We start from the raw sequence: 26,187 nt of genomic DNA on the forward strand, positions 1-26,187 counted from the left end.
TTCATACCACAGTACTAACGTGATGATGTCACATTCATGTAGTGCTCTGGGATAGCTCACTCTGTACATGCAGAGTTGAATCTGTGTCTATTTAGTGCTTGCTTACATTTAATTTTAAATATGTGACTAAGTTTTTGTAAGACTGGTGCCTATGTCTCGTTTCCTAAGTCTAATCCCAACCCAAATACTGGATCAAGAATGTGACCATCTGAGCCAAGAGCTACTTGGAATAGTCCCATGGCCGTTATGGTGACCTTTGAATCCTGAACTCAGAAGAAGCATTGCCTGCATGGATGCTGGGGTTGCCAAGCCTGTTTTAATACGCAATTATACAAGTTACATGCACAAAAGCAATTATGTGCACAGGAAAATAAAAATACAAGTTATGACTTCACATATATTGTGTGCAACTTCTCTCCATGGGAGAGCTTTGATAATTCGCCCCATCTAAAGACACATGCTACCCTCCACTTTTACAAGTGGGAGAACTTGATGGGCTTAGCAGTGTAAGGGGGATAGTCCCAGCGGTGAGGGACAGAGAAATTAAGGGTCAGTAGGTAGCTCCTCACCTGAGAGTCTCTGGCACCCACTGGACAGCTGGGAGAGAAAGCTGTTGATTAACCATAATTTCTTAGCTCCCAGGATTTAGCCCAGGGTGGAGCCTTCTTGTGGAGCCCCTCTCTATTCTGTTCCAGCAGCCCACCCTATGCACCTGAATTACTAATGGAAATCCAGTTTGACAGGTGCTGCAGGTCTAGCTGATCATCTCTTTAGGGGATCAGGAAGGGATTTTTTTCTTCCATAGGACAACTGGCAGAAATGGAGGGTTTTTTTCCTTCCTCACAGAACCTTCAAGCCCCAGTGGGCTGAGTAGAAGTGGGCTAAGGATCTAACTCAAGCAAAGGGGCGGAATTGTTTATACCTCACAGCTTATAGACAGGTTACAGAATGGTTAAGAAACTAAAATGAATGGTGCCAAGAAGAAAAGACTGGGGATTTTGGAATTGGGCTCATGTGACAGGTGGGAGGTGCTATGACAGAGATGATGGGTAGGCAGAGAAGAGCTTACTATGAGGTGGGAGTTATACTGGATAGAGCCCTGTAACCATGGCACACATTATGGGTTATTTGGTATGGAGTTCTGTAACCCCTGCTCTGGAGCCAGTTAAATACTTGGTACAGGAGAGTAGGGTGATGGGGGGTAGCAGCATTCCCTGTAAGCTGTATGCTTGACTGGCTGCTCATGAGCAATTCAAATGCCACACATCTGATTAGCAAAAGACCCACAACTAGGTTTTGTTTCTACTGGTAGTGCACACTTTGTGCACACAGAAAAAAAATATTCTGCACCTGGATGGAAAAAAAATCCATACATGCATGGAAGAGATTACAGAGAACAATGGTGGGTAATGCATCTCTCCTCTATTAAACGTTAATAGAAGTTGTTGTTTGTCATTTAATTCCATGCATGTGTCGGTCCTGTTTTTGCCAATATCCTCACCAATTTGTCCTCACCAATATCTTATGGTGCATTGTGGTAAAACTCGATCTAAAATATTTATATCCGTTCCTACTTACATATCTTATACAACGGAGAATCTCAAAGTGTGCTCTGCAGAATACTTGCTTCTTGTGAGTGGTGGCTGGAGATGTAGTAGTTGCTGTTTTTTCTCTGAGTTTCTAGCTGCTAACTCACATGAATGACATACAAACATACATTATATATTTTACCTATATTAGTTTTTCATGTATGCAATTGCTATAGGGATATGGCCCATGAGAATTGCTTGAATTTGCAAGTCACAATGTGAAAAGGCAAGTTTTCTAAGGCAAAATTTCCTATCGATTTTTCTTATTAGTTCCAACATAAAAAGATTTTAATTTTCTTTAAAAAACAAAAATGAAAAACTCAACAGCTCTCAAAAATTTCATTCTTTAAAAAGAAATCCTTAGAGAACTATTGTGAATTTTCACTGTTGCTATTAAGATCAGAACATGCCTAATGAGAGAATTATTAACATCATATACTTTCTCTCCTGCCTAAAAATCTTAATAGGAGGAAAATATGTTTGTATGAATCTAATATTAGTATCATAAGGGAATCTCCTTCATCCTCTTTTTTCATTGGGGTTTAATTATGGAAGTTAAACTCACTCACATGCTCAGGATCAGAAAGACTTAAGGGAGAACTTTCCAGCGCTAATAATTTTCACAGAGGCCCAAAGCCGTTGTTGATGTTCTAGTCTCAACTTCCAGAACGAACAATGAGACGTTACTGGTACAGATAAATTTTTCATGGCGATCACCTTCTCCCTGGATGAATCTTCAAGAGGAATACACACACATCTTTATGCTAATTATTGGCTCTGTGGAGATGCCATAAGTTCCCTGATGTCCTTCCTTCTTAATCAAACCAAAAGATTTCCTAATGCAGTACAGACATTTTTTTGTACATCTATAAAAATAAATTATACCATTAAATATTTTATTTAGTTAAATCATATCCAAACACCATATATGGATATCTGCTATGTACAGAATATTTACATCAAACACAGTATCTGCTACTGTTATTGAGTATCAGACATATCAAAGAGTGCTTTAATTAAAAAAACAAAAGAGTGAGTAATCTTGAGTTGTTTTTATTTAGAATGACCATTCACTTTATCAGACAGTTTGGGAAAACTAAACAACAGAACCAAAAAACACTCTCTGAACTGGCTTATTTAAGAGTCTCTAGAATATCAAATTCAGGTAATTATCAAAAATAATTAAAAAGACCCTGAGAATAACAATGGTAAGTTTTACTTTGCAAAAGAAACCATACTCTATGAACATTTTGTTATTAATAAACACAAAGCTGTAGCAGGTTTTACAATAAAAATAGTATGCATTAAACTTTATATTAAATTAGGTGTATAGAGAATCTCCAAAAAGGGCCTTATATGTTCAATGTACCCATTACACACACTCACATATCATTTGAAATCTTGTGCTTTAACTGTTTAAGTTAATTTCAACATCTTAATGCATTAAAAGGTATTGATTCGTTTTGCATTGACAAGATTTTGTGTTTGTTTTTTTAAGAAATATTGAAGCTATTGAGCATCTGGCAAAAATAGCAAACGGTAGCATTTTGCAATATACCAAGAGGAAAGGTTTTCATACTGCATATTCTTAACGTCAAAATAGCCTAAAGTGATTACAATAGATTTCTTTAAATTTTCATTTCAATTTTGCTGACCAGATCTGTTTCACAAAGAAAGTTGTCACCAGTAGCAGCAGATTGCATGCTGATAGGCAGCACTATATAGTACAGACAGGGGCAAATTACTGCCAGCGGGCCACATATAGCTCACCAGACCCTTCTGCCCAGCTCCTTCCTAAGCTCCTGCCCTGGGAGGGTAGCCCCTGGCCACTCCTTGATTGCCCCTTCCCCCACAGCCTCAGCTCCCTCAGGGCCTCGGTGACACATTCACCACATTGCCAGCCCCCATGGTCCAGGTGTCATGGCTCCTTCTGAACTCTGGCCTGCAGCATGGCTGCAGCACTATCGGCCCTAATGCTCTGGATAGTGTGTTGGCATCTCCGGCTGGGTGGTGTGGCTAGGGTGTGGAGAGCACGGGGGTGAAAAAGGAGATGGGAGGCCCAGTGGGGAGCAGTTAAAGGAGGGACGGGGGCAAGCCATGCTGGAGTGTTTGGAAAGCCATAACCTTCCCTTCCCGGCCCTCCATTCAATTTTGGAGCTCTGATGTGGCCCTCACAGTAAAAAGTTTTCCTACCCCTGGTATAGTGGGCAAATAGAAAAAAAAAAGGACACAAATTCCTAATGTAATGCTTCTCCATTTGTGAGCTTCTGTTGACTGTGCCACCTGGTACTGGAATCCATCTTGAATCTGGTATTTTTCATGGGGATGGGCGGGTGCCAAACACAGGATTCCCACCCTGGGGGGGGGACATCTATTTGGTTTCCTGGGTGGGTCGCAATCAGCCCTGTTCTTCAGCTGGCCTTTGAAATTGCCTGGCACGCTCTAAGATGATACAAAGAACTTTGAAGAAACTGTAGACCCAAGTCAGATAAAGCTCGGCTCAAACTTGAAGCTCTTTACTTGAGATAGGAACAGCTGTTTACAGTAAGAATTTTCATGTAATAAGTTGTGGTGTGAAAAAAGTGAATAAGGAAAAGTTATTTACTTGTTCCCATAATATAAAAACTAGGGGGTCACCAAATGAAATTATTAGGAAGCAGGTTTAAGAGAAACAAAAGCAAGTTTTTCCTCAGTCAACCTTTGGAACTCCTTGCCAGAGGATGTTGTGAAGACTAGGACTTTAATAGGGTTAAAAAAAGAGCTAGATAGATTCATGGAGGTTAGGTCCCTCAATAGCTATTAGCCAGGATGGGTAGGAATGGTGTCCTTAGCTTTTATTTGTCAGGAAATGGATAACAAGAGTGATCACATGAGGTGTGTTCCCTCCCTCTAGGGCATCTGGCATTGGTCACTGTCAGTAGACAGGATACTGGAGTAGATGGACCTTTGGTCTGACTAAGTATGGCCATTCTTAAGTAAGTTTCTTAGTGGATTAGAACTAGTTATTTTTTGTTCATTTAAATTTAGTATATTCTTTGATCATTTTTCACTTGAGACCATTTAAATCCTACTTTTTATACTTAATATATAAAAATGTATTCTTAAACACTTTATTTTATTATCAAGCCCAGTGTAAATAATTGTTATCTAGACTGGGGAACAACCACTGTGCATCTCTCTCTTTCATTGATAAAGTGGGTGGACCTTATGAGCTTTCATCATGTAAAACTTTTACATGTGGTAAGATGAATTTGTTTGGAGTTTCAGTCCCTTTTGAGGGTTGGTTTCATGGGTGCTGAGCCTTCCTGGAGTTGAACTGGATCAGTGCCTATGTTGCTTTGCAAGAAGGTGGTAATAAACCCAATTCTGCACCTTGTCTCTGGGGAGACCAGAGGGTCTGACCAGCAGAACAGGGTGATGGGGAGCACCAGAGAGCAAAAAGGCAGAGCACAAGTGGCATGATCAGAACACACTAAGGGGACTTCTGTTATTCAATCCATCACAGCCCTGTTCTTCACAACAGGCAGAACACAGGCTATTTCAATGGCAAGTATTCTTAGGCCCGGGTCCTATTCAATGACTGTGTCCCTCTTCCATGCTGATGAAACCATGAGAACAACAGACCAAGCTGAATTAGAGCTTTATCAGGATGCTCAGGCTGAAATAATCCATGAGCTAAGAACATACAACAAAGAAACCACAGTGTCCATCAGAGATGCCATAGCAATCATACAAATGATGTCTGGAGACAAATTCCATACATTTGGGGAATTGTGTGCTCAGTACATAGGGCAAGTCCTGAAAGGATTTGACAAAGCTAGTGCTGTAATCAAAGTCTGACAGACAGGACCACAGTAACTAAAAATTGCAGAAAGACAGTGGCAGACCGGATCTAAAGTTCAATGTGAGAATCACCAAGTGATTGGTGAACACTCTGTGCCTGCATGAAAAAAGTTTCTAACTGTGACATTTAATAGTCATTTGTAAAATTCCTTTGTGAATACAGGATTCAAAATGAACTTGAGAATGAACATAAGAATGGCCATACTGGGTCAGAACAAAGGCCCATTTACCCAGTATCCTGTCGTGCAAAAGTGGTCAATGCCAGGTGCTCCAGGGGACATGAACAGAATAGGTAATCAACAAGTGATCTTTCCTCAGTCTCCCATTCCCAGCTTCTGACAAACAGAGGCGGTGGGAACCATTCCAATCTGTACAGGCTAATAGACATTGATGGACCTAACCTCCATGAATTTATCTAGCTCTTTTTTGAACCCTGTTAATGTCCTGGTCTTCACAACATCCTCTGGGAAGAAGTTCCACAGGTTGACTATGCGTTGAGTGGAAAAAGTACTTCATTTTGTTTGTTTTAAATCTACTATCTAGTCATTTCATTTGGTGATCTCCTACTTCTTGTATTATGGGAGCAAGTAAATAATTTTTCCTGATCTACTATCTCCACACCAGTCATGATTTTACATAACTCTACCATATCCCCCCTTAGTCTTCTAAAATGAAGAGTCCCAGTTTTCTAATCTCTCCTCATATGGCAGCCTTCCAAGCCCCTAATCATTTTGTTGCCCTTTTCTGAACTTATTTCAATGCCAAGATCTCTTTTTTTTTAGATGAGGCAACCACATTTACATGCAGTATTCAAGATGTGGGTATACCATAGATTTATATAGAGGCAGTAAGACACTCTCCCTCTTATTCACTATCCCTTTTTAAAAAAAATATTCCTAACATTGTTTGCTTTTTTGACCTGATGTATTTGATTTGATAGGATGTGACTTTGTGTCATCCCTACTTGGTATTAGGGGAAAATAGCCGTTTCATGTTCCCAAAACAAAGGGAATTTTCTGTTTGAGAGATCGTGCTACATGGGGAGAGTGTGACAGAAGAGGCACAGAGCAAAGGGGAAAAGAAGACACAGAAAGATCTGAATTGCTTTCACCTTAATCTAGCTATCACAAGCAACAAATCACTCGCCAAACTCCCACTAGGGAAGGACATTTCAGAAGAGCAGCTTGGCAAACAAAGATGTGGATATCTTTTTTCGTAGGTAAAACAGATATGGGATCACAACTACAACATAGATGGAAAAACACAGATGATAAACTACTTCTGGTGTTCAAGGGCTCAGTGGCATCTCTGCTTCTACAAAGCCCTATATGTGCCTATAACAATAGGGGTACCTGAACAATCATGTCTGGAGCGAGAATAGTCTTCCCTGAAAAGAACTGTGTACATGCCAAGACAATGAAGACTGTGGTTACCCACGCATTCTCAACAGAGATCATAATGATGAACGAGATGATGATAATGATATTGACTAGAAATGTCACCATCTGTTACCTGTACAATTTAGGACTCTCACCCTCCTACCTTCTCTTTTGGATACTCAGGGAGTAAGGGACCCAAATTTATCCCTTTATGGGCTCAGGGTTAACATTCCTTTCTGGTGGACTCAGGGCTCTATGGGTTCTTTTCCAGTCAAAGAGTTTTACATGGTAACTTTAACCTATATTTATTAACAATGAATCAACAGAACACACAAAGCATACGCAGCTCACCACTCCCAATAAGGCAGATGAGGATCATTTGGGGTTCTGGCTTCAGTGTAGTAACTCTACTGGGTGTTGATGTCTAGCAGCTCTGACATTGGGCTGGGTCTTGGAGTTAGGTTCAAAAGAATTTCTTCTTGGCTCTCTAGTTAAAACTTGGGGGTCCTACTTAGCTATACCTTAACCAATAATTTCAAAATAAAATATTACTAAACACTATTTTTCACCACTCCTAGTTCACCACCTTTTATATGTAAAAGTTAATTTAAATGTTGTGAAATCAGTTGCATAACTGACAGAAGCAATTAAAGAACAGACAAAAGGTAAACATAAAAGGAAAGTATAGATTTTCTCAACTGACACTTACCTTGCCAGACAGAATGTTATCGTGCAAGGTTTTCTATTCTCATCTTAAGGTCTGTCTATTGATCTGGTCACTCTTCGTGCTTATACTGTCTTAGGGCAGGAATGTTTTCTTAATAACCAAATATTCTATTTTTGTACCGCTTACATGGGATGCAGCTTCCCACTTTTAGCTAATAGCTGTGGCTGCAAAACCTTACTGCAAAAGGCCTCAGATCCACACGTTACTATTTTTCAGAGATACCTGTACACATTTATTTCTAGGTTTTGTTCTACCCATTGGTTTGTGAAAGGGGCTGTGTGTAGGAGGAGCAGAGTCACATGCCTTCCAATGCATAAGGGGGAGGCAAGGATCAGCAGTGCCATAGATTTCCCTCTTCTGGCCACACTGTTCAGCTGCTGAACTCTCTCAGGCAGCCTCCAACCATGCTGTCTAGGAGAGGAGATGCTGCCCAGCCTGATACAGCAGAGAAGGACAGATTCCCCTTCCCCACCAGGTAATAGGAAGAGGAGGGAAGGAAAGGGAACTGTGCAGCAGCACTCTATGTCTGCACTACAGAGTAGGCAATGTCTACACTACAAAAACTCAGAGTGTCCACACCTCAAGCGCGTTTTTGCGCAAGTAAATCGAAAGATCAGAGGGGGTTTTGTGCAATTGGTAATCCTCATTCTATGTGGAAGAACTCTTGCACAAAAAGGCATGTGTGGATGGGGAAGAAGGGGTTTTTGTGCAAGAAGAGGGAAGAGGAAAAAAGTACAGGTGCCCTGGTGGCCATTCTGTCCATAGCAATCACTGCTTGCGATAGACCATCCAGGCAGTTTGGATATTGCTTTTTCGATGAGCTTTTGCAATGTGGGCACACTCTTGTGCAAGAAGTTTTTACAGAAGATCTCTTCTGACAAAAGCTTCTTGTGCAAAAAGCCTGCAGTCTAGATGTAGCCTGAGTTCCAGGCAGCCTCCAGCCACGTTACATGGGATGCTGCCCTGCAGGCTGTAGTATGGGGGTGGAGGTGGCTGCATTCCCCCTGGCAGCCTCTAGGCTGTTTGCAGTGCATCATAGTGGGACAGAAATCCTTTTGCCCCTAGTAATATGGGAGGGGGCAGGATGGGATTGGCACAGTGTGTGGCCCCCAGACTAGGGTTGGTGTAGGGAGAAATCACATGGGAGTGGGGACGTCACATGGCTGGTACCCTCTTTGTATCCTTACCCCTAGTTACTTATGCTATGGAGTCACAAAGAAATTCCATTTGTCTTGCAATAATACAGTCATTGAATTAGCAGGTAAATATAAATGTTTCACATTAGGTATTTTAATGTGTTGACAGGGTCATTGTTTATCCCCATTTGTAAAGTAACAGCACCATTTGATAGATCTGCATTACATCTCATCCTAAAACAGACATAATAAGCTTTCAAATGATGTAGAAAGGGGATACATCAAGTTGACCAAATTGGGTACCTAAATTCTGTACAGAATGCTGAAGCCCCAGTCTTACTCTCAGAGAAGTCAACTGGGATTTTGCTATTGACTTCAATGGGTGCAAATGGCCGAGCACTTGACAAGCAGAAGTGGAATTTATTCTCACAACCTCCCTGTGAGGTAAGAAAGAGATGGGGAACTGAGATAGAACAAATCATGTGACCTCTATAGGGTCACCACATCTCTACAACTGAGCAAGTGTAAAGCTAACAGGTGGAATTGAACTTGGGACTTCTAGAGTTTAGTGCATGAGCCTCAACTCATGAGCTAAAAGCCATGTGTTATTAGCTAAGGCTGTGGAACAGACTCATTGTTCTCTATATAAATGCACTGGGTGCCACTAGCTAAGACAGTACACTACATCCAGAAGGTTTGTGGTTTACATAAGGATTTGAATTCAGATCTTTTGGTCCCACTCTAGTACCCATTCCATTAGACTCTTCTTCCTCACCATTAGGACAATGCAGGTAAATCATGAATAGGTAGGTTATACCACTTTCTGACTCATTCATTTACTGTAAATACACAGAATGATAAACATTCATAATTGACACATTTTTAAATATATGCTCAGCTCTAAGATAAAGTATATGTGTCTCAAAAAAACTAATTATGCAATATGTGTTTATTCTACGCACTAGCAGCCCTGGCATATAGTGTTTATTCACTGCAGTCTATGAGACTTTAGCTTGAGTACAGACTGCAGGATCAAGCCCTCAATATTTACATCTTAATTATATCTAATTTTCTCTTCTTCCTTCTTTTCATGGTGAAGGGTCATAATCCTCCACTGTGACTCTGTCAGGAATACTTGCAAGGTCTCTGAGGAAAGTAGCTATTCAGCATGAATAAATTGTACCGAATGGTTGATTAAGACTCTTGGATTTTACCTGGTATAAGAACAAGCAGCAAATTTACAATAGAACTAAGAAACTACATTGCTTGAACTGGATTCCATTTCCAGAATATTTAATAAGATTCTTTAATTATAAGAAGAAAATTTCTCAGATCCTATTTTTGCTGCGACAATACTCAGAGGATGTTTCAACAATATGTAATTGGGCTCCAAAGATGAAATTCACCCATGATATGGAGGACTAGCACAAGCACTAATTAAATAGCACATATTCAGTTTATATACAGCTCCTATCTGCACAGAAGAGAATGGCCAGCCTTTAGATACTTGGTCTCCAGCCCAACACATGGTCACTTTGGGAATGGACGAAGCATGGAAGATACCCATTTATGCAGATCCAGGGCTCTGTGCAAGCAGGTCTGATGGGTAGTAGTCACTATTCCAGCTCATAGGTTAGCGTTAGAACTGCAGGCTGTGAAGAAGCTTCATGATAGGCATGGTTGAGAGGCTAAATATCACCTCCTTACATTCCATCCACATGAAGCCCTGCTTTTGCAAAATGGAGAGAATATCACCTTTAGTTCATATTGAGCAGACTGCAGAATAGATGAAAGATTTACCTGTTTTCCCATCCTTCACATACATTGTACACATATCTAAGAAACCAAATTTTAAATCGTTACAGTTGAGAAGTCGATCAAAAAACTAGGAAGAGGCAGAATTAAGATTGCATGTGAAACCTCAGTTTTGCCCTCTTGTGTATAAGCATTATTAAAAATCCTTTAATTATAAGCTCACATGCTATTTCTTTTTCCCCCCTCCCCCCGAAAGGGTCTTTAACATTTCAAAATTAAACATACAAGCACAAAGTTATTTTAAATAGATTTTTGGATATAGTTTCCTAATTAAAAAATAATTCTATCATGTGGAAATACACTGATAGCTTGCATCAGCAGCAGGTTTTGGATCTTTAAATTTGCGTGGGTAAACCAGGGGGGCCTCACAGTCATGCCAGACTTCTGGGCAAAGTGGGGGGAGGGGAGCGAGAGGCCTCTGGCAAAAGGGGTGGGGAAGCCTGCCCTCAGTGCCACCTGGAGTATACCATGCCGCCGCCCGACAGATGTTAGAACTGTGCAGAGCACATGGTGCAGCATTCCAGCAATGATTTAAAGGACCCAGGGCTTTGAGCAGTGGCCTGGAGCCCCAGGATTTTTAGCATTACCAGACCCCTTGGCAGTTGCCCCCTTTGCCCATCCCCAGCTTCCCATCAGTGGGTCTGGGTTAGACCTCTGTCATTTGAGTTAGTAGAGTAACTGATAGGAGTAGCTGGTTGTAATCTTCTATGTAATCCAGCCTCTAAAGAGGGGCCGAAACATGTACTTTGCCACTAGGTTTCACATATATTCATGAAGAGCACAGGAATAGTGAGACTCAGCACTAGTGGGTTCAGGTCTAGAATCTGCAGGAGCAATTTCTCTGGTGATTATAGATTCTGTGTCCGCTGCCTGCCACTATTGCTCCTATCCACGCCCCAGCTTTTGACCAACATATTTTTTCAAAAATAACTGAACCATTTTATTTGAATTTTGTTTAGTTTAATCCCAGTGCAGTCACCCATCAGAGAAAATTTAAACCTAAATGGCCGAAGTTTGGTGAGCTTACAAGCAACTAAAGATTCTTTTATTCAGAAGTATTAGGCAACCTCAACCATAGGCATCACAACCGGTATCTCTTATAATACACTCATTTCACTCAAAATAAAGACATAGAACATAGAAAGATTTTCAAGTATTAGCTGACAACAGATAAGCAACAAGTAGGACTTACTTTTAAGTAGGTTTAGTTTAATTCAATCATTTAATGATCTTGCACTATTCGTGACCTAATCTCACAGGTCTCAAATCAGAAGCAAATCATGCTTCCCAAATGTCTCTCCTGAGGTTTCCATAAGAATCTTGGAATATCAACTTGGTATGGAGTCATCCTGTTGGAGGAACAGGCTACCCCTTCCCACTCAAGAAAGAGAAATACTAAAATTCTACTTTTTTTTAAAGTCACACTACTCATCTCTTTCTGAGGCTATATCTAGACTGCAAGCTTCTTTTGGAAGAAGCCTTTCCGGAAGGCATCTTCTGGAAAAACTTCTTCCAAAAGAAAGCGTCCACACTGCAAAAGCGCATCAAAAAAGCCATCTGCTTTTTCAAAAGATAGTGTCTGTTCAGTGTGGATGCTATCTTGCATGTAAGCTGTGATTACTATGGACGGAGTGGCCACCAGGGCACCTGTGCTTTTTCCTCTTTCCTCTTCTTTCAAAAGAGCTCCCTCTTCCCCATCCACACACGCCTTTTTCCAGAAGAGCTCTTTTGGAAAAAGGCTTCTTCCTCGTAGAATGAGGATTACCAATAGCTGAAAAATCCCTCTGCTCCTTCAATTTTCTTTCGCAATAATGCAATTGTAGTGTGGACGTAGCTCACATTTTTTTCAGAAAATGGCCGTTTTTCCGTAAAAAACCCTCTTTAGTGTAGACATACCTTGAGAAGGCCATCCTCAAAAGACCAAATCAGGTATGGTCCTCCAAAAACCTAGGGATAGCCCCATCATTGCTTTTGTTAGTGAAAGTTAATTTAAAATATTGCCTATGAATAAGGATGGCAATATTATTTTACTGACGTTTAAGGTGGGCCAATCACATTTTCTTGTCACTACTTTTTAGTTAGTATTTATAGTGTTATATTTAATCATGGTTGAAAGATCACAATTAATTTAGACACATTTCTTCAATGACTGCAACATTTTCTTAATGCACTATAGTTAGATAAATTATCCTTCAACCATATAAAAGTTACAGGGAACCAAAAAAAATCTGAAGGCTATTCTGCTTACTTAGTTAAAATACAACTTTAAATCAACATTTAATTCAAATTCATTTAAATTAAACAGATTTATTAGTAGTACCTTATATGGCCTTAATATATATTTTTTTGTGGTGTGAGTTCATAGTACAATGAAACCTTTGTTATCAGGCACTCTGTTAACCAGAAAATTTTGTTAACCAGCAAAGGCCCCAGCCACAATACTGTCACATCTTCAGGTACACAGGCCTGGATTGGTTTACCATGATTGGCTTAATTTTTTATTTAAGAAGTACTAATCATCTTTAACTCAAAATAGAAATGTGAGACCAACAGCCTCACGCTACAAAACTACCCATGTTAAAAACTTGAGTTTTACTATTATTGTCCATGCATTTTTCCTTGGTTGATGGGATCCTCAGACAACAAGAATTTTTAGATAACCAGAATGCCCTAATTACCAAGCATGTATTATTATTTTGTACTTGAATGTAACTGTAGTCAACTGATAGGAAATGAAAATGATGATCTCTATATCATCACATAGCTTCAGGTGAGTGACAATAACACAATATTTAATTACATTATGTACTTTCAGCAAGCTGTGTGTTCACTTTTACCAGATACAAAAAGGTTAAGTCTGCAATGCACAGCTAAGTGAGGTCACTTTTGGTAAAAACATGAACCCCAGCCATCTAATGTTCCCATTATCATTCAACAAGTGAACAAGGAAATAAACATCTTCTGATTTGGAAAGGAACAAATTTCTACCTTGTTTTCCAGCGCAAGTCCCTACATTCTAATTAATAGCTTTCTGGATGAGAAGTTTAAAAGAGATGTGACAATTATAGGATGAGCTGCAGTTATACCATTATGTAACCCTTAGATGACAGGTGGTTTTTTTTTTGTTCAGCTGTCTTGGAGTCTATTTGTTTGGTTCTAGCAGATGCACATTTTTGTACTATATAAACATTAACATTTATATAATAATTTGGACATCTTAAAAAACAACTTGAGTTACGAGTGATCCTCCTACTAATCCTTGTGGATTACATCCTAGTTTCATTGTAATGATCAACAAATTTATTTACATGGGAGAGCAATACCCACTTAATCAAAAACTGTGAAAAATCGGTTAGTAAACACACACACACACACACACACACACTTCTGAATCATTTACTATTTTTCAGTCTTTACACCTACTTTTTCTCCCACACACATGGAAATCAATCTGTTGCGGCGTACAGCAGAGTCCTCCGAGGGTAAACGCCACTCAGTGCATGAGACAGGTCTTCAGTGACTTCAATAAAATAGAGATTTATTTTTTATCCTTCTTCACTTCTAGAGGAAAATTCCTTGGGAAAGTTGCATAGTGCTTATTCATATGGAATTCCCACTAAAGTCAACAGTGATATTACCTGAATCTGCAGGATTCAGGCTTGATCTCATGCTCACCAAAATCAATGACAAAGCTCCCATCTGATGTAATGGTGCAGATTTGGGGCTTCTCTCTTTACTTGTCATTTGCAATTAGTTCTGCAAGCTGTATTGTTGCTGTGTTCCCCTGAGATGAGAGGGAAGGTCCTTTCATAGATTGATAACTGATTAAAAGACAGGAAACAAAGGGTAGGAATAAATGGGAAGTTTTCAGAGTGGAGAGAGGGAACTAGTGGGGTCCCCCAATGGTCTGTTCTGGGATCCATACTATTCAACTTATTTATAAGTGATCTAGAGAAAGGGGTAAACAGTGAAGTGGCAAAATTTGCAGATGATACCAAACTGCTTAAGATAGTTAAGACCCAATCAGACTGTGAAGAGCTTCAAAAAGATCTCACCAAACTAAGTGATTGGGCAACAAAATGGCAAATGAAATTTAATGTTGATAAATGTAAAGCAATGCACATTGGAAAAAATAACCCCAACTATACACACAATGTGATGGGAACTAATTTGCCTACAACTACTCAAGAGATCTTGGAGTCATTGTGGATAGTTCTCTGAAAACATCCACTCCGTGTGCTGTGGCAGCCAAAAAAGCAAATAGAATGTTAGGAATCATTAAAAAAGGGATAGAGAATAAGACAAAGAATATCTTATTGCTTCTATATAAAACCATGGTACTCCCAGATCTTGAATACTGTGTACGGATGTGGTCACCTCATCTCAAAAAAAAAAAAAAAAAAAAAAAAAAAAAAAAAAAAAAAAAGATATATCGGCATTGGAAAAGATTCAGAACAGAGCAACAAAAATTATTAGGTGTTTGGAACAGGTCCCATATGAAGAGAGATTAAAAAGACTTGGACTTTTCAGCTTAGAAAAGAGAAGACTAAGGGGGGATATGATAGAGGCCTATAAAATCATGGACTTGTGTGGAAAAAGTGAATAAGGAAAAGTTATTTACTTATTCCCAGAATAGAAGAACAAAAGCAAGTTTTTCTTCACTCAGCATACAGTCAACCTGTGGAACTCCTTGACAGAGAATATTGTGAAGACTAGGACTTTAACATGGCTCAAAAAATAGCTAGATAGATTCATGAAGATTAGGTCCATCAATGGATATTAGCCAGGATGGGTAGGAATGTTGTCCCTAGCCTCTGTTTGTCTGGAAATGGATGACAGGAAAGGGATCACATGAGGATTCCTTGTTTGTGTTCCCTCCCTCTGGGACATCTGGTATTGGCCGGTGCTGGCAGACAGGATACTGGGCTAGATGGACCTTTGGTCTGACCCAGTATGGTCGTTCTTATGTTAAGATAATTCTCTATTCTGTTAGTGGGAAAGTATTGCCTATTAAAGGTGCTCAGGAAAGATATTTAACAATGCCAGAAATTGTGTAGTGGCTTGAGCTGGCAGTGTTTGTTTTTAGAGATACCCTTGGCTATTTGAGTATGGCCCTGGTTGCAGGTGACAGCATTTGGCAGAAAAGTTAGACATACAAAAAGGATCTGAGGAATTTGTGTTATTTTACATTAAAGTATATACAGTACTATAATTATCGGAAAAAACAAGGGCAGCACTAGGAAGCTGTGGGGGCTACCGCCATCCCAAAATTTTCCCAAGCATCCCACTAGCCACTTCATGGCAGCCACCACTCTATAGTCACCCAACTCTGAAGGCCGAGTAGAAAGAGTGATAGTTGCTGGCCAGGCTCTGACAGCATTGCAGGAGTAAGCCAGAGAAGGAGTGTGTGTGTGTGTGTGTGTGTGTGCGCGCGCGTGCGGGGATGAGGGGTCTGAGAGCATCCCCCCCCCAGCCCATGTACACACCTGCTGGGGCATACTGCTCAGGGCAGATGGAGGGTTTGGGGTTCCCCACTGCAGCCCCGACTGACCTACTGCTACTGCCTGCGAACAAAGAGCGACATGGAGCAACTGCAGCCCTGAGGCCTCGGGCACCAGCAGAAGGAGATGGGGAAATGTGGTCACCATTTGCATCATGGCCACAGCCAGTACAACAGCCACCCTGCACCTCTCAGCTCTAGCTTCTGGCCTCTTTATCCAATTTATATGTGTAAGATATTTTTCATAAATAGTGATATACTTTGAGTTAATAAGATGTCTATCGTGAGAATGCTGGAAATAAGAGTTACCATGGTGCCCTCAGTTTTTTTTAGAAAGCTCATAGTTTCTTGGGGCTGTTGCTGTTGACATCTAATGTGACTACTTCTTCAAAATGACAGATATACCAAAAAAGAATGTTTTCTAGTACCCACAATTCCTAGCTTCTGTCAAGTGACAGCCAGTCCTGTCATTGAAATAAATTTTTTAAAAAATAGGTGAAAGATCAATATTTTATTTACCTATTGTTTAGGGCTAAAATACCAAAATGGAAAAGAGAGCATGGTAATATTTTTTAGATGTTTTTTTAATTTGAAAGCTATTTACATGTTGATAAGATAAAATAAAATAAAAAGGCAGAGGAGAGAGAGCCCAAGTGCTTTGCATACTTCATGGGTCATGATTCAAGAGGCCTAGCCCAAAACAGAACCATCTCTGTGATCATCCAGTGTAGGGGTTGGACTCTCCCTTCCTTCCTTATATTGAGGAGTTCCTTAATCTGCCAGGAACTGTTCATGGAGTAAAGTACTGCTCATTGTAAGTAACAGGTGCCGGAGCTGGCCTTAGGAGAGATATGTGACAGGGAGAGAGGTGAGGAAGTCAGGTGAGGAAGAATAGAAATGTGACCAAGGTTCTCATGGAGTTACTTATTTTCACATTGTACACAACAGTTTCATGACTACAGATTTGGGTTTTAAGTTGGTGCGGATGTGTATCACAAAAATGCAAAATGGGACCTAGAACATAAAAATGGCCATACTGGGTCAAACTAAAGATCCTGTCTGCTGATGGTGATCACTGCCAGGTGCCCCAGAGGAAATGAAAAAAACAGTGTCATCAAGTGATCCATCTCCTGTCACTCGTTCCTAGCATCTGGCAAATGGTAGCTAAGGAACATAAGGAGGACATAGGGAGACTAGAACATTCATTATGATTTTTACAAGTTGTGGAGTCCTTGATAAAAGGTACACATCTTTATTTCACATTTTTAAAAAGATTTTGTAAAGGTTAGCTTACAGGTCTGAATACTTCAATCCTGCTAACCATAGGTCTAATCGTCTATCTGATCTCCTAGCTATTCATATTCAAGATGACCCCCTACAGTATACAGAATGGTATTTTAGCATAGCCGCCTGAAAAGTAGGGATGGTGTTATGCAAAAACAGTTCCAGCAGAAAGAAGGCAGAGAATTCAGTGTGGAAAACATGGAATTTTCTATTTCAATGATGTTTCCATCGCATGGCCAAGGAAAAAGAGTTGTTCCCTTAATGAAAGAATATTTTGAGACTGCTGATAGCATTCCTGAAGAAAAAGCATGAATATCAAGCAGGATATGGAATATACACTTTACTAATGGAAAATATTTAGAGCTTTGATCTCAGATCTTGCAGGTTGCTTTATGCCACAGTGCTGGTAGCGTATAGCCATGCACCCCAAGTCAGTGCCCACTTGTAGACTCACCATCATGCTTCCTCCTGATGGTCACACTGGGAATTAGCTCTGTCTGGGTGCCCCCTTCTGTCCTGTGTGTCACCCATCATTGCTCCATAGTCTCTCCATGCACTTGCTCTGGTCCCATGTCGCTCCCAGGACCACAGTGTCCTCTTCAAGCCCTCTAGCAGTGCGCATTACACTTTTCTCCCTCTCCTCCTCCCTCTGGAAACCAGTCCTGCTGTTCCACTACACTCTTCAAGTGCCATATTCTCATACTCTTTTTAATTACAAAATTAAAAAAGTTGTACATACATTTGTGTGCATAAATTATACACCAAAATCATGGTACAACTTCTTTGTCTTACAATATTTCAATACCTAGTGGTGCTTCATACACACTGCTGATGTGCTACACACAGACTTATAGTTCTGCTTTGCTTTTAATCTCTTCTACAGATATCCATTCTTCAGAATTACTGTAGGAGTGATTACCATGTAATAAATGAATGGTTGGTTTGGCCTTTTTTGATCTCAGTCACACACACACACACACACACACACACACACACACACACACACCAACCATTAAAGCACTCTCAGAGGATTCTGAAATTCTCAGAGACTTTCAGTGCTTCTTTTCTTCAAACAAGTTTACTTTGCGTGCTCATTAAAAACAAAAATCATGTAAACCCAATATATTTTTCCACAGAGGTCAGTTGCACAGGTTCAGCTAACACGTAATAGCAAAAAAATTGCAGATATTCAAAGAGTCTGGGTAAAATACTTTCTACTTGCCCTACATTATGTATACTATAAATACTATGAGGACATATTAGAGAGCTACACAATCATTCCACATCCACCTTTGAAAAATGCCTAGCGTTACTATGTTTTGGGAGTCTCCCAATTCTACAGAATACAGAAAAATATTTATTTGGAGAAAAACCATAGCTTGGATGAGACAGTCAAGACCTGAAGGATTTGCTTTAAACAATGAAGGACTTGTGAAAAGCAAGAAATAAAGATAACCAACCTCAACACAACACCACTTTATCTTGAAAGATGCTAAATCAATTCTGCTATTTACAGAACATGCATAATACTGCATGCACCCATAGTACTATCATACAACAAATTATATATCCTAATTTGCTTATGTCCAACAAATTACCTTTTATTCAGTATCTTTATCATTTATATAAGATACAACACGGCATGTTTTTCAATTACATCAAACTATATACAGCTTTAGCAAATTTGCAGGATCTTAACAATAGAAATGTTTTGGAAAGGGTGTGTTATGGAATACTGTAAAATAGAATAAACAGCACTTGGCAAGATATAGAGAAGCTTTCAAGCCAGATCATGCAACACACATATTGGTGCTTAGCTGCAATAGGGATAGTTACCTTAGAAACACCTAAGATAGAGCAATTGTGTGTATGCACCCACAAGTCTCAACTGAGAAAAGATTAACATGAGAAAGCTTATTGAGTAGCAGACTTGGTGTAGGAATTTACTGTAGCGAGAAAGTGGTTGGCATACTTGGACTGGATGCCTCTTCCAGGTGTTGAGGGTAGAATGGAAGGGGTGAAGCAGAGTTCCAGGAGACTGGAGAGAAAGGAGGCTATTAGGAGAAAGGATTGGGAGTATCACAAGAAGCAAAGATGAGAGCAGAGATGTCAGTAGAGACAGAGCCTTGGAGGTGAAGATGAGAAGCTTGAAGCTGATGTTGTAAATTAAAGGGGCCAAGTGAGGAGATTAAAAAAAAAGCAAGTATGATGTGGATCAAATAGCAAAAGTGAAAAGCAGTGGTCTTTTGGATAGGTGAGGAATAAACTGAGATGCAGAAGAAGAAATGACACCAATTGAGAAAATGACTACCTGAGGTATAGAACGCAGATTTAGCAGTAGAAGAAAGAGCAAGAAGTAACAGGTCATACTGGCACATCACAGTTGGGAAAGGAATGAAGGAGCAATAGAAGATGGTCAATCAAAATTCAACTTCAGGTGATGTGGATGATAGCGATGCAACAACTTTGGGAGGAGAGAAAAGAAATTCAATTTTGGATGTACTAAATTGTAGAGGTTGGCAGCACACCAACGGTACGTCTCACTGCACGGATATTTCAGAGCACACAGTTTTGCCTCAGGTAGTCATTCTATACTCAGTCATTTTCCAGGTAAAACTTGATTGCATAAGGGCTAAGGGATGGTTCAAAATAGTGTGTAGACGCACCAAATTTCAAAATAAGCTATTTCGAAATAGATTCAAGATAAGATATGCAATTTTCGCTGCGCAAATTGCATATCTTATTTCAAGTTTAAGGTGCTGTTTAGATGCACCCCTAGGTGGAATTTCAGACTAAGTGTATTCACTGAAAAAATGCAGTTTCAGGTTGACTGAACTCTTTATTAATATAGTACAAGTCACCAGATAGTTCCATCCCAAACACATTTCTATCTCCACAAGGAGACTTAGTCACTATCCACAAGAATGCAGTGGGAGGAAGTGGTGATTTCCCCTGTGTAGCCCTGTTATTGAAAACTTGATCAAAATGTGGAATCCTGAGCTCAAGACTCCACTCTGCTGGATTTGGAACAGGGATTTGAACTTGGGTCTGCCACATTGAAGGCAACATGGGGTATAGTCTGTGTGGGATCTCTCTTTCCTGTTCAAGCCATTCCATTTTATACAAATAATTATAACACCACTTGCTGCTGCCGCTGCTGCTTCTCTTCCGGTTTTGTGAGGGGTGCTTGCTCCTCAGTGTTGACTGATTAAAATCTAAACAAAAGAAAAATTGTTTCAAGACGTTCCCATAGCAATTAAGTGAATCGCTTTGAAATCTTTCATGGGGAAAAATAGTTGATTATTAGTAGTCTTCCCTTAATATGTCAAAGTAAAAAAAAAAAAAAATGAAAATTAGCCATTCATTTTGTTTATTCCAGGACAACAAATATATGCGGGAATGAGTAACAGAAAATGCTTATATAAATGGGCGATGAGATTGCACACCTTACTGTAATGAAAGGAATGACAGTTCAGAGTATCTACTCACATGTGTCATAGCTGAAATTTTTGTACTTCTCACACAGTGACAGGGACAAGCCTTGCTGCTGTGTAAATGTTATTCTGGAACTTTGAATGTAATCCTAACTTGAGCTACTGCCCTAGGAAACAAATAGGCAGCCTAATGGGGTTCAACCATTCACTTCAATGAAGCCAAGATTTCAATTAAATTGCACATACATAGACACTCAGAAGCAAAGTCAGAGGTTTAGAAGAGGCACAGACATGGACACTTCACCCACATCAGATCTGTGAGAGAACTGCCATAACAAACAGAACTGAATAAGACATTTTTCTGATTACAGTACACAGACATTTCCCGCCCTCTTTAAACAGTAGTTTAAAATAAAGGATTTAATTCTGTTTCTATTGAAGTCAGTAGGAGTTTCTCTCAAATTCAACAGGAACAGTTACTCTGGTAGAATAAAAAAATGTAGATGTAAATTGGAAGAATTCGCTTCTTAAATTTCCCTACCTGCCAGATTCAGCCAGCTCTCAAAATTCAATCGGGGAAATTCTCTGAAAACTAAACTAACAGAATTTTCAGTTTGGGAAGCTTGCAACTTCCCAAAATGCAAGATAGAAAGCTGGCTAGAAGTGCTCATCACAGATAACGATTAATATTGGGCATCATCCCTCTAGTTAAAAATATATTTAAAGTGGCTTGGGAGATCCTGAGTTGGAACCATATTAGGAAAGAAAAATAGGTGGAGATGGAGCAGACATGAAAAAGTTGAATAAAGCTAGATATTTCTGGAATTTGATCACATATAGGTTTTCACTGTACCTTAACTTCAAATATGAATTTCTTACAGAAATAGTAAAACAGTAATTAATGATCACCTTTATAAAAAATATGGGTTCAAAATTTTAGATTCAACAAATATTACAGAGAAATGAAAAGGTACACAAACAATAGGGAACACAACATCATTGCAGTCTCAACAATGTGAAGGATTTGGTTCATAAATGAATCAAAATACTCTTATGCCCAATACAGAATGAAATGGATTATGCATGTCTTCTCTACAGATCATGCAAGGTTCTCAAAAATCCTTGTGGTCTGTATGCTTAGTGAGCCCAGGGAACAGAGAGTCCAATTAATAGTCCCTTCTTATGCATGTTTAGTGTCTTTAAGAATGAAAAGTCAGTGAATCTAGTGGGAACTGACAACATTATGGAATAATATTTGACAAACAAAACATTCCTTTGTTTAAAAAATTCAAGCAATTGTGGTGTTTTTTTTTTGCTGAGTGTGATTTGATTAAATGCTATGAGAGGCTGTAGGTTGCACCAAAATACTATTGATAATATAGTGCAATTTTATCCGAACCACTCCTTGCCAGTCATACTAACATGTCTTCTGTAGCCATCCCATGTTAGGATGTTGTTTATGGCTGAACTGATTTGCAGCTATTTAGACATTTATTTACTTAATCTTTGCAGGAGCATGGATTTTTATTTCATTTTTTAAGTATAACATTTACTTTCTCCCACATTTCCTGCAACAAAAATATGGTTCACCTTTTGAAAAAAGATGGAAAAATTCAGCCTGCACTTTCAAAATCTAAGTGCCAGCTGATACCAGCCTCTCCAAAGAAAACAAAACTTGGGAGGAGTGAGGAAAATGCCAAGAGCTCAGTGCATCAACCTTATAAAGATTCCAGCAGATTCTCTCTCCAGAGGAAATTATCACTGTAGACAAGGGGCTAAGAGGGTGACCAGTACAGCCTTAGGGATATCTAGTGATAGCCATGGAGATCGATCCATCCTAATCACTAGTGCCTCCCTGTAGCATTGCCCACTCACAACCCATGCAGTCATTGGCTCACTCACATAGCTACATGGGACCATGAGCCGACCTATGAGGAGAGGCTGAGGGAGTTGGGTCTGTTTAGTCTGCAGAAGCGAAGAATGAGGGGGGATTTGACAGCAGCTTTCAACTTCCTGAAGGGAGCTTCCAAAGAGAATGGAGAAAGGCTGTTCTCAGTGGTGACAGATGTCAGAACAAGGAGCAATGATCTCAAGTGGGAGAGGTCTAGGTTGGATATTAGGAAAAACTATTTCACCAGGAGAGTGGTGAAGCACTGGAATGGGTTACCTAGGGAAGTAGTGGAGTCTACATCCCTAGGGCTGTGTCTAGACTGCAGGTTTTTTTTGAAAAAAGTAGCCTTTTTTCGAAAAAACTTCACCTGCGTCTAGACTACAGCCACGTTCTTTCGAAATTAAATCAAAAGAATGCAGCTTTTCTTTCGACGGCGGTAAACCTCATTTCACGAGGAATAACGCCTTTTTTCTAAAGTGCTCTTTCGAAAAAAGGCGCTATGTAATGCAAACTGTGCTTTTTTGAAAGAGAGCATCCAGACTGCCTGGGGTGCTCTTTTGAAAAGCAGCTTGCTTTTTCAAAAGTACTGATTGCAGTCTAGATGCTCTTTTTCTAAAGAAGCTTTTTCGAAAGTATCTTTTGAAAAAACCTCTTTCGAAAGAGGCTTGCAGTCTAGACGTAGCCCAGAGGTGTTTAAGTCTCAGCTTGACAAAGCCCTGGCTGGGTTGATTTATTTGGGATTGGTCCTGCCTAGAGCAGGGGACTGGACTTGATGACCTTCTTAGGTCTCTTCCAGCTCTATGATTCTATGACCAACAGCTCCAGTTTCAAAGGTTCCAGTGCTATGACAGATGCACCAAAATAGGCCCATCCACCAGATGACCCAGTACCCTGTTATAGGGTGATGTGATTTGCTCAAAGCATTTTTAGTTCTTCAGAATTTAGAGAATGGATATCAATACTAGCATCCTTCTGGGCTGAATGAAGGGAGACCCTTACCACAGAATTCTACGTCCCTTATGTTTTTCTTGCTTCCATAGAACATATGACAAATATGAACCTTACCACACACCAGCCTATGCGAGTGCATCACATCCAGGAGATATCCTTCTGAGTCACATCCGGGGGTGGGTGGAGGAGTGTTCTTCCACGGAAAGGAATGGGGCTCCTGATTACTGTTTTTTTTTGGTGAGCAGTTTAATCTCTACATTAGCACAGAATTTAATAGATCTAATGGCTTTAGGGAAGGCTACAGGAAAATAGTTTCTTCTTTAGCAGGAGTCCCTGGCAAGTAAACAGTGAGTCAGCTCATTAAAAAAAAAAGTCAGAAATAGAACTGTATTAACAAAAAGAATAATGATCCAGAACATATGTATTTAGGGTTTTTTTTCCTCTCTTGCTGCAAACTGGCAAAAGAAAGATTTTGAAAAATCAAAAACAGGTGAGGGAAAGGAAACAAAAAAGGTGAAATGCTAAGTGCTAAATAAGTCTTATACAAATATTGTACTGAGTTGTGAAACCTGCATGCTGAGTAGCTCTGGAACCTACAGTACAAATGAGGGCAGCTTTTTTTTGGTCTAGAGACCATCTTGTCAAATGCAACTGTCAGAGGACCAGCAAGAAGGGGGTGGGGGAAAACTATGTATAAGGAACATGAGCGACTAACAGATTCCTCATTCCCCAAACTGGACTCCCAGAAACATAGGTACAAACAGGATTTAGACTGCTGTTCTCTTGCATCCCACAGCTGGGCTTTCAAGAGTTTGTGTAAAGGGGGGGAGGTGGTTTAGGCTGTCATCAGCCTGCCGCATTCCAGTTCCCCAAGCTTGTGAGGGAGTTTACTGGGCAGTTGGGATCTGGTCACAGCTGCAGTCCTGTGAGTCAGAATTGCACTCCTCCGGGATAAAATTAGACATACTGGATGAGAGCTTTCAATGTGGGAGTCCAGCTGCCTGAGCTGGGTTCCATGGAGTGCAGTGTTGTCTTCCCAGGGCAGCCTGCATACTGAACCCCTCATCCTCAGAACAAGGATTAAAATGAAAGAAAACAAAACTTGAGTTAAGGACTTGAGCAACACTGGGTAAATCTTCTAGTAAGTCTATAAAACTGCTAACTTCGAGATACTGGCTGTATGGTAAAATTGTATCCCTTCAGTTATTCTAAAATAAGCTGGCACCCATGTGATATTAGAAAGTGGATTGTTATATCAAAGATTAATAAAACAGATGGCTTTTTCCTATATAAACATCTAGTTATAGTAGGCGAGTCAATATAAGACCCCAAACCTTCTCCCCACACTAAGTAATTGTTCATACTGTGACACCCACTCTGTTTCCAACCCTGGAATTCACTGAACCAGTCTGATGAGGAAAATATAAACAAATATCATGTTACTAAAATTATTTGCTACATATATATTTGAAAAACAATGTTTCTATTTCTGACATTTAATCATCCTCTTTGTCTGACAGACAGGTATAAAAAAACCCCACTCCATTCCCTATCTTTTTTTGTTGTGGATCTGAAACAGAAGATCTTTTCCAGTTCTGATCCTGACCCGGATGCCCCCCTTGAATCTGCTCAATCCCCTTTAGGGCTCCATCTCTCCATCTGCTACAGCTCTTGGGGTTCTTTTCTTGGCCGGTAGCAGACAAATATTTAGTTATCCTTTTTATCCAGTTATCCTGACAGATCTTAAAACTTCTTCCCATGCAGAGACTTCCTCTGCAGATCTCCATTTTTTCCCCCTAGAGATAGCAAATGGGGAATATGGGCGATTCTTATTGTAGTTCAGCTCCCTCCATAGATGTGGCCCGGCTGGCATTGAACCTTGAAGAAGCCCACAAAAACGTGTCAGTCCACTGGAGATTCTCTTTCCCATGGATACTATGTCCAGTCCTCACTGCATGGAACTAAACAGCCATTCCATCAGCATCAACAACAGAATGTTTTGAATGTTTATCTCAATGGACATAAAAGGGCTCCTTCTCGCATTTTATTCCTCATCTTTACTCATTCTGTTACCTCCCAATGAGTCTCAGGTGATGCAAGATACAAGGTGAGGAGCTAAGGCACACTTGTCCAAATACGTACAGGCTATGTCTACACTGTAGGCTTTTTGTGCAAGAACAGTTGTTCTTGCACAAAAACTTGGAGCGTTTATACTGCACGCATGTTCTTGCAGAAGTAAATTTACAGTAAAGCATCGGAAAAAAGAGGGCTTCTTGCGCAAGAGTTATTCCTCTCCCCACGAGGAATAAGCCCTCTTGTGTAAGCTCTTACTCAAGAAGGCAGTGTGGATGGGCAACAGGGGTTTCTTGCGCAAGAAACCCCTCTGGCTAAAATGGCCATCAGTGCTTTCTTGCGCAAGAAAGCATCTACACTGCCATGGACGCTCTTGTGCAAAAGCACATGGCAGTGTGGACATGCTCTTGTGCAAGACCTTTTGCTCAAAACGGTTCTTGAGTAAAAAGCCTGTAGCGTAGACGTAGCCAAAGGGATTTAGTAGTCTTTCATCTGTTACCATAAGAAATCCCACGAAACTTGTTCGGGTTCTGAAAACCAGTCCTCCTTCAGTGGCTTGGCTGGC

At 40.0% G+C, this 26,187-nt stretch overlaps 1 long non-coding RNA gene across 1 annotated transcript in view; it reads right to left on the reverse strand.

The window, feature by feature from the left end:
- Positions 1 to 18,939: 18,939 nt before the first annotated feature.
- LOC142830044 (uncharacterized) overlaps positions 18,940 to 26,187 on the reverse strand; it is a 61,917-nt gene continuing 54,669 nt past the window's right edge. Inside the window, exon 3 of the long non-coding RNA XR_016349786.1 lies at positions 18,940 to 20,488. This is a non-coding gene — a long non-coding RNA (uncharacterized LOC142830044). The remainder of the gene's footprint in view (positions 20,489 to 26,187) is intronic.

Source organism: Pelodiscus sinensis, chromosome 6, assembly GCF_052426305.1.
Source record: "Pelodiscus sinensis isolate ZL-2025 chromosome 6, ASM5242630v1, whole genome shotgun sequence".
Taxonomy (NCBI): Eukaryota; Metazoa; Chordata; order Testudines; family Trionychidae; genus Pelodiscus; species Pelodiscus sinensis.